Raw genomic sequence first — 9848 nt, 5'->3', positions numbered from 1 at the left:
CCTCCAGTTAAATGGAAACACTGTTGTTTATACTATGACCTGGGAAGAGTTTAAAGAAATAGTAGAAAGGAAATTTTGTCCTCCTCATGAAAGAGAAAAGATTGCTACTATGTTCTTAAACCACAAGATGGAAGGGGTGAATTGTCGTGAGTGTACGACAAAATTCTTCGAATATGCGAGAATGGTACCAGCTTTGGCTTCGCCAGAATCGGTACTAATTTCTCGTTATATTTGGGGATTAGTAAGTGAAATCCGCGATCTGGTAAAGTCGGCTAGCCTCAGACTATTGAAGAAACAGTTGAGCTAGCAAATACCCTGACAGACGGATTAGTCCGAACTCAGGAAGAAAACAAAACGAAAGATCTAGCCCAGAAGATTACGCAACAGTTTCAGAAGAAAGGAACAGGGCAATCCTATGCTCATCCTTTCTGTAAAACTTGCTGAAAAAGGCATCCAGGGAGATTCGCTTTTAAGAAAACCAAGTATTGCAATTATTGCAAAATGGCTGGACATACGGATGAAGAATGTAGAAGAAAGGAAAGTCGTGTTTGCTACAACTGCGGAGAACCTGGCCACATCCGTCCAGAATGTCCAAAGCTGACAAAGGTGCTTGAAAACAAAGCAAAGAACACAGATGGACCTAAGAAGAATGCACGAGCCTTTCAGCTTATTGCACAAGAAGCAGCAATGATACCGGACGTCATTGCGGGTACGTTCCTTGTTAATAACGTTTACGCTAAAGTATTGTTTGATTCCGGAGTAAACCAAAGTTTTATAAACACGAAGTTTTTCCAAGCCTTAAATCAACCATTAACCATACTCCATCAAGTCTGCACGGTAGAGATGGCAGATGGAAATTCCATTCATATTCATGAAGTACTCCAAGAAGAAAACATAAACTTACTAGGCCACCAGTTTAAAGCAAATTTACTCCCAATGAATCTAGATGGATTCGATGTTATATTAGGAATGGACTGGCTAGCAGCCAATCATGCTCGAATCCTACGTAAAACAAATTCTTTTGAAATTCGCTCGCCAGCAGGAGAAATTATTACAATTCAAGGAGATAAGATGCTCAAGCCTAGAAAGTTTATATCAGTAATGAAAGCAGAAAGTTATCTAAGGAAACAAGGCGTAGTATATATGATTTCTGTAATCATTAGCGCCAAAGGAAAAGAGCTAAAAGAAATTCCGGTAGTATCGGAATATCCTGATGTCTTTCCAGAAGATTTACCTGGACAACCGCCTGATCGTGAAGTTGAATTTAGAATCCATATAATACCAGGAATAGCGCCAGTTTCTTAAGCACCATACCGATTAGCGCCAACAGAGATGTTAGAATTAAAGAAGCAATTAGATGAATTGCTAGAAAAAAGGTTTTATACAACCTAGCTCATCACCCTAGGGAGCACTAGTACTGTTTGTCAAAAAGAAAGATGGTTCGATGCGTATGTGTATCGATTATAGAGAATTAAATAAAGTCACGATTAAGAATCGGTATCCCTTACCGAGAATTGATGATTTATTTGATCAACTCCAAGGAGCTCGATATTTTTCTAAAATCGATTTACGCTCAGGATACCATCAATTAAAAGTGCAAGAAAAAGATGTTCCTAAAACAGCATTTAGGACAAGATATGGTTATTATGAGTTTACAGTCATGCCATTTGGTTTAACCAATGCAACAACTGCATTTATGAATATGAGGAACCTAATATGTAAACCATATTTGGATAAATTTGTAATCGTTTTTATAGACGATATACTTATTTATTCCAAAACCAGTGAAGATCATGTTAAACATCTTCATACACTTTTGACACTATTGAGAAAAGAGAAGCTTTACGCTAAGTTCTCAAAGTGTGAATTCTGGTTACAAGAAGTGCAGTTTCTAGGACACTTGATTAACCATGAAGGTATTCACATGGACCCTTCCAAAATAGAAGCTATTACTAATTGGGAAATTCCTAAAAATCCTATATAAATTCAAAGTTTCTTAGGATTAGCAGGATATTATAGACGCTTCATTCAAAATTTTTCCCGAATAGCAGTTCCGTTAACTAAGTTAACGTGTAAGAATGTCAAGTTTGAATGGTGACCTAAGTAAGAAGAAGCTTTTATAACTTTGAAGCAAAAGTTAACAAATGCCCCAATACTTGCGCTACCAGAGGGAACTGAAGATTTCACAGTCTGTTGTGATGCTTCTAAATCAGGATTGGGATGTGTATTAATGCAACGTGAAAAAGTTATTTCTTACGCATCTAGACAATTAAATAAGCATGAAGAGAATTATACAACACATGACTTAGAATTGGGAGCAATAATTTTTGACCTAAAGATCTGGAGACACTATCTATATTGTAGTAAGTTTACTGTATTCAAAGATCATAAAAGTTTAAAATATATCTTTGGGCAAAAGGAGCTTAACATGAGGCAAAGACGCTGGATGGAAATTCTTAGCGACTATGATTGTGAAATCCTATACCGTGAAGGTAAGACAAATATAGTAGCCGATGCATTAAGCAGAAAAGAGCATGAGAAACCTAAAAGAGTACGAGCTCTAAGTTTAGAACTTCAAATCAATCTAATTGATGAAGTAAAGAATGCTCAGAAACAAGCAATAGAAGAAAATAATATTGCTGATGAGAAAAGAAATGGTACCATTGATCTACTTGTCAAAGGAAATGATGAACGTCTCCGAATGGGGAACATGATCTGGATACCAATCATAGGAGGATTAAGAGAAAAGATTCTCGAAGAATCCCATAGCTCCAAATACACAATGCATCCTGGAAGAGATAAAATGTATCAAGATTTGAAGAAAATCTATTGGTGGATAGGAATGAAAAATTACATAACTAGTTATGTTTCAAAATGCTTAACTTGTTCACAAGTTAAAACAGAACATCAGAAGCCATCAGGATTACTTCAACAATTAGAAATGCCAGAATGAAAATGGGAATTAATAACAATGGATTTTGTTACCAAATTACCTACCACAAGAAGAGGTAATGACACAATTTGGGTGATTGTGGATAGATTGACAAAATCAGCTCATTTTATACCAATGAATGAAACTTTCAAAATGGAACAATTAGCTAAGCTGTATGTGGACAAAGTTGTCTCATTACATGGAGTTCCATTATCCATTGTATCGGATCGGGATAGCCGTTTTACTTCTCATTTTTGGAAAAGTTTCCAAGTAGCTATGGGAACAAAATTAAACTTGAGCACAGCATACCATCCACAGACTGATGGTCAAAGTGAAAGGACCATACAAATATTGGAAGACATGCTAAGAGCATGTGCAATAGATTTTGGTGGAAATTGGGATGACCATTTACCACCAATAGAATTCTCCTATAATAACAGTTATCATACAAGACGTTGCCCCATTTGAAGCCCTTTATGGACGAAGGTGTAGAACACCAGTGTGTTGGGCAGAAATAGGAGGAAAACAATTATCTGGTCCTGAAATTATACAAGAGCAATGATAAGATAAATCAAGTCAATGAGAGATCAAAGACCGCACGAGATCGTCAGAAAAGTTATGCGGATCATCGACGCAAACCATTGGAATTCCAAGTTGGAGACAAATTGCTACTAAAAGTATCTCCATGGAAAGGAGTAATTCGATTCGGTAAGAGAGGAAAGTTAAGTCCAAGATTTGTTGGACCATTTCAAATTCTCAAACGAATTGGGCCAGTAGCCTATCAGCTAGAATTACCAGAAGAAATGACAGGTATACAAGATGTATTTCATGTAAGTAACTTAAGGAAATGTTTAGCTGATAAAACACTAGAAGTACCCCTTCAAGATATAAAGGTAAATGAAAAGTTGAAATTCGTCGAGCAACCTTTGCTAATTGAAGATAGAAAGATCATGAATCTCAAACATAAAATAATAGTTCTGGTCAAAGTGAAGTGGGATTCAAAACGTGGACCAGAATATACTTGGGAATTGGAATCTGAAATGAAACGAAAGTACCCACACTTATTCCAATCAAATCTCGAGGACGAGATTCAAAATAAGGAGGGGAGACTATAACAAACCACAAATAAAGGATAAAGAGATAAGTGAAGGAAATTCCATCCCACGTTGGTGGAGGAAAGAAATGGAGAAGGAACCACCATAGTATAAATAGGTTTGTGAGTTCTTGTCCCACATCGCTAGATTTAACAAACTAGTGAGCTCTTTATAAGAAAGAAAATTTCTATGTTAATGTTCTTATAAGAAATATCACACCCAGTGGTCCTAGCGGAGGGTGCGAAGCACTCGAACGCGCACGCGCACGGGCTCAGGCGAAGTGCGATGGGCGCAATGTGGCGCTTTGATGGCGCACTTTGCACTTCACTCGCATCGCCGCGAGCCGCATTAAGGGCCGCCTTAGTATTTTTGTTGGTAATTAAGATTTAAAAAAATATATATTAAAGATTATAGTATAATACCCGAGTGTCGTAACGATATCCTATCCGATCGAAAGAAGCTTATATACACGAATCCAAAAGCTCTGCCTGTTAAAGTAAGACATTGTGCCATCGTGTAAAGTTTCTACTCTCGTGATTATCGTTATGATTATTGGTTTTATACTAATATAGTTATACTACATTGTGTTTATCCTAGGTGCTTAATACCAGGAGATGTTATTTAATTGTAAACTTACAAGGTGAGACATTCGAGTTTTTGAATTACTCACATTTGCGTGAGACTTCCGACATTGTCATGATGATTTCAAAACCTATAAAACTCATGGAAAATGGTCTAAATGTTTTCAAATATATTTTTAAAGTATTTTTAATACATTATAGTGATTAAGTCTCTGTAGACTTACGGGATGGTTACTACTGGTATTGTGGGGTTTTGTATACAAGGCTTGCCTACTAGGCTATTACACGTTACTTATTGGACAAGTGTTAGCTAATAATTAGTATGACCACAGTCATAGATACGGTCGAGTGACAAGTACCTTTCGGTAATTTGTAAGCAGACAGATGTAAAAACATCTTAATGCTGTAACTGTAAAATGTGTCATTTACAAATGAATGTACTCACTAGTATTTCTTGCTGATCAAATATTTTTAAACATGTTTCAGGTGACTTGTTAGAGACAAAGGAATGATGCCTGCGAGCTTCCAGCTTAAATAAGTGGTTTGTCACCAGAATAAAGAAACGTGTTTTGTAAATTAGGGTTTAACCCTATAAATCTTTTGTTTGTATCAAAAGGGATTAAATTCCCGGTTTATCATAATAATAATCATGGTGTTTTTATAACTCTGATCATTTTTCTTAACTACAGTTCTGATGAAATTTTCCGCTGCAAAATAATTTAATAAACACCGATACCACCAATCAATGTTCACGGCTCCCCTCCCGGGGTATAGGGATCGAGGGCTGTGACAGATGACCTTGAACACAATATTAGTAGTTGATATTTTTGATGTTTTGGGGATCGGTTTCATGGGCCCATTCCCGAATTCACACGGTAATTATACATTTCTAGTGGTCGTCGACTATGTGTCTAAATGGGTTGAGGCGATAGCCACTAGGACGTATGATCACACGGTCATTTGCAATTTTGTTCATAGTAACATATTTTTCTAGATTTGGAGTCCCCCGAACCACCATAAGTGATGGGGGATCTCATTTCAAAAACTTTAAGTTTGGAAAATTGCTTAAACGATATGGTGTTGATCATAGGATTGAAACTCCTTACTATCCACAAACGAGTGGACAAGTTGAGGTTTCCAATAATCAAATTAAATAGATTTTACAGAAAACTGTTCGTACAGACCGAAAGGATTGGTCAACCAAGTTGACAGATGCTCTATGGGCCTACCGAACCGCATATAAAACACCAATTGGAACCACTCCTTATAGACTTGTGTATGGAAAGGATTGTCATTTACCTGTTGAGATTGCACAAAAAGCATATTGGGCTACTAAATAGGTTAACATGAGTTATGATGATGCAGGTAAGGCACGGAAGTTAGCTTTGTGCGAGATTCAGGAGTTAAGAGATGTGGCGTACGATTGTGCATCCGCCTACAAGGCAAAGATGAAGAAGGTTCATGATGCAAATATTCGGTTGAAGAACTTTGAGGTTGGACAAAAGGTTTGGTTGTACAACACGAGGATGAAGCTCTTCCCGGGTAAATTGAAAAGTAAGTGGACGGGCCCCTATTCGGTTGTTAGAGTTGGAAACCATGGTTAGTTCGAGATTGAGGATTTTATGGTCATGTGAGGCAAGTGGTAAATGGCTGTAGATTGAAGCCATACTTGGAGATGAAGGATATACACGAGATAGACAAGGAATCGGTGGGTTTCATTGTGACTTCACCAATTTATGAAGCAAATGAGAGTTCGAGGCACCGTCGAGCTGTATACATGAAATTCATCGCTTACGGGAAGCAACCCGTGGTTTGTAAGTGTCTGTCCAGTTTGTTTTCATTTTGTTGAGTCTTGTATTAATTGTCGTCTTGAGTTTTGTTCAGCAAACACCAAGTGTAGGGAAGATTGTTTGAAGAGTTGGAGATTCACGAAGTTCGGTAAGAGTTTGGTCGATTACACGTCTTTCCAGGTACGAAAAGTATGTTTTGAGTTCGGAAACGTGTTCAGGGTGATGTCGGGATGCCGAAAAGTGGTCGGGTCAGAAAATGTCTGGACCCATTTTTGTCCAAAACTTTCTGTTAACAAAGCCCATCGCGATACGCGATGGGCTTATCACCATCTCCATCATGTATCGCGGTGGAGAAGGCATCTTTGACACATGTGACGTCATCGTGATACGCAATGACACCATCAAACCCTATCGCGTATCGCGATGGGTCATGCCCTAATTGCCACCCAAATTGGGTGGCGTTACGCGACCGGGTGATTAATTAACCCATTGCGTATCGCGATGGGTTCAAAAATATCCGAAAAAAATAAATAAATAAATAATGAAACCCATTAAACTTCTTCTTCATTCTTCTTCTTCACTCTTCTTCATCTTCGTTCTCTTTACCTCCGACGACCACCGCTAACCACTCATCTCTGTCCACCATCACAGTCACCACTTCATCAACTCACCGTCGTCATCATCTCACATTCCACCACAGCCACCATCGCCATTCACCACCGTACACCTCTACCACCATCACCATCGTACCCTTTGTCCCCACCATCATCTCAACTCACCTCCGCCATCACCACAGCTACACCACCATAAACCCACACTACCACAGCCGTCCATCACTGTCGTCCACCAACACCACTGCTGATTCACACCACCGTTGAGCCACCCAGTTGCCGTCCACTATTGTTATTATTATTTCGTAAACCGACATCGAGGTATGTCTATATTATTTTATTATGTCGGAGTTTGAAATGTTTTTAGTCGACTTGGAATATTGGAAGTTTGCGGGTGGGTATGAACGGGTTATTGTCGGGGTAGTTTGTTTAGGAGTTTTCGAAACTTAGTGGGTTGCCAGGTTTGTTTGTTTGGTTCGGGTGTTATAATTTGATTACCTTGGTGGTCGGGGTTTGCTAAACGTAACAATGTAACAAGTAGGGTTTTTGAATTTCAAAATTTTAAATCATTATTTTATTATTAAAGTAATAGTCAAGTCGAGTAATAGTTGAGTCGCGTGAGTTATCGAAATTAAACGACATCTTTTTGAACTTGATTAAAGAATACCTTATTAATATTTCATTAATATGTTTTACCTTAAACCCGACTTGTCACTTTATTCACTTGTTTTACCGACATTGGAATTATTTGGTTGTTTGCACACGAATCGAGGCAGTATGTTTTTATTCGTGTCATTTTGTCAATTTTGTCTGTTTGTTAATAGTCGAGTCGAGTATGTTTGTGATTTTATTAATAAAGTCGCGGGGAGACGTTGTTGGTTTGGATTTGAATTGAATAATGATTGACCGTCCGTACTCAATCTCCATTCGGGCGGGACAATCTGGTTTTTAGAAATACGTGCAGGGTGTCCCCGAATTTTTTCGTCTTTATTTATTTTTATTATTTTATTTTATTATTATTTTAATATTATTTTATTATATGTGGGACGAGCGTGACCGAAATGCTATACGGTCGTCACCAAAATCAGTGTTGACATATCTAACTTGAACGTTTGATTTTTAAGATATATCTGATCACGCCGCCGGGCGCAAGAGGCAGAGGCTAGAGGGTTCGGGCCGATGTGGCCTGGTTACGGCTCCTCGGGGCGATCCCAAGCCGCACCGCCCTATTCAGAAGAGGCCGCCACGTGTTATACAGTACGAGGGTCAGGATTTACCGATTACTCCTGACATCGACCCAGAGGCTATTGTGGGTAATGGATGCCAGATACTACATCAGCTACTGAGATTCAGGATTATGACTGATGAGTACACGAGGCTGGGTAGGATTCGGGAGATGCAGCTGCTACGTCACCGCTCGTTTAATTGGATGTTGCTGCGGGATTTGGGCATTGACGCCTAGGTAAGTGCGTTATTGACGGATCGGTGGGCTGAGGTGCTCGTGTGTGACTCAATTCCATATATCGAGCACACACGCGAGTTTTATTCGACTCTTACATTTACGCCCACCGATTTTCATGGGCCACACGTGGTGTCATTCTTGCTGGGACGGCATCTGTATGAGATGTATGTTCCTGACTTTGCTGTGGCCACCAGATTTTATACGGCCGATCAGGTTTGGGCTCCTGATTTGCTGCAGAGCATTCGTGGCTACACGCTGCATGCTCAGCAAAGCCGTGAGCACTAGCTCACGGAGGACCAGCTCGGCCAGTTTTGGGCAGAGATCGCTGACGGGGCCCACTCCAGCACTGTTGTGGAGTCATCCATTAGGGCCCCCGTCCATCGCTACATTCACAGGATCGTTGCTTGTACTCTCGTCGGACGACATTCGGATCACGAGAAGTGCAGCTACCTTGATATGTTGTGTCTTCTTTCCATCATTGGCCGCCGAGAGGCTAATGTGGCGATGCTGCTGCTCATGTCGTTCGCACAAGGTAGCAGCCTACAGGGATCCTCGGCACGTCTATCATTGGGGCCATATATCACGAGGATCGCCGAGTGACTCGGTGCGTTCGGCCGTTATCCGGTTTGGTTCTTTACTCCAGGGCCAGCTACAGGGGCCTTTGGATTGGAGGAGGCTCGTCGGGACGGGATCTGTGAGCTTTATGATCCACCGGCGTTAGTTCCGGTCCGACAGGGCCCGCAGGCACCCCCCCAGGGGAGCGCGGCAGATTTCGCGATGCAGATGGGCATACCGACACATCAGCAACATGTTTTGATTCCTCGCATGATGCTCCCTCAGCAGCAGCATCTGCTGAGGGATGCATCTTCTTCATCACAGCCTCCGCCACAATCGCATCAGCAGGTTACATTAGACATGATTTTTCAAGAGCAGCGAGAGATGCAGGAGGAGTCTCGGGCTGAGAGGGAGGAGGCTTGAGCTCATAGGGAGCAAGTTCGAGCATATATGGATGAGAGGCGGGCCTACCATGATGATTATTTCAGATTACCTTTTGTTCGTTTACAGGTACCGCTTCCTCCTTCACTGACCATAGTTATTGAACAGCCTGCGGACGAGGACTCCGCGCTAGCACAACAGACTTTTGTTACCCTTTTTGGTTTCATTTTTTATCTTTTATTTTGTTTTTATTCTCGTGGTCTGTGTATAATTATATTATTTTGGGAATATTGTATGGGTAACTAGTTGGGCTTTTATGTATATTTATCTTTTGATATTTGTTGTGTTTATTTTTATTGTATATTATGTTGTATTTGGAACTTTGTGAGTGTTGTTCACTATAAACCCTCACGAGACCGTACTCATCCTCCCGGGCTACCAG

Source organism: Bidens hawaiensis, unplaced genomic scaffold, assembly GCF_021521415.1.
Source record: "Bidens hawaiensis isolate Kalapana, Puna unplaced genomic scaffold, B.hawaiensis_p1.1 tig00053071_1, whole genome shotgun sequence".
Taxonomy (NCBI): Eukaryota; Viridiplantae; Streptophyta; class Magnoliopsida; order Asterales; family Asteraceae; genus Bidens; species Bidens hawaiensis.
This window is presented reverse-complemented; position numbering follows the sequence as displayed.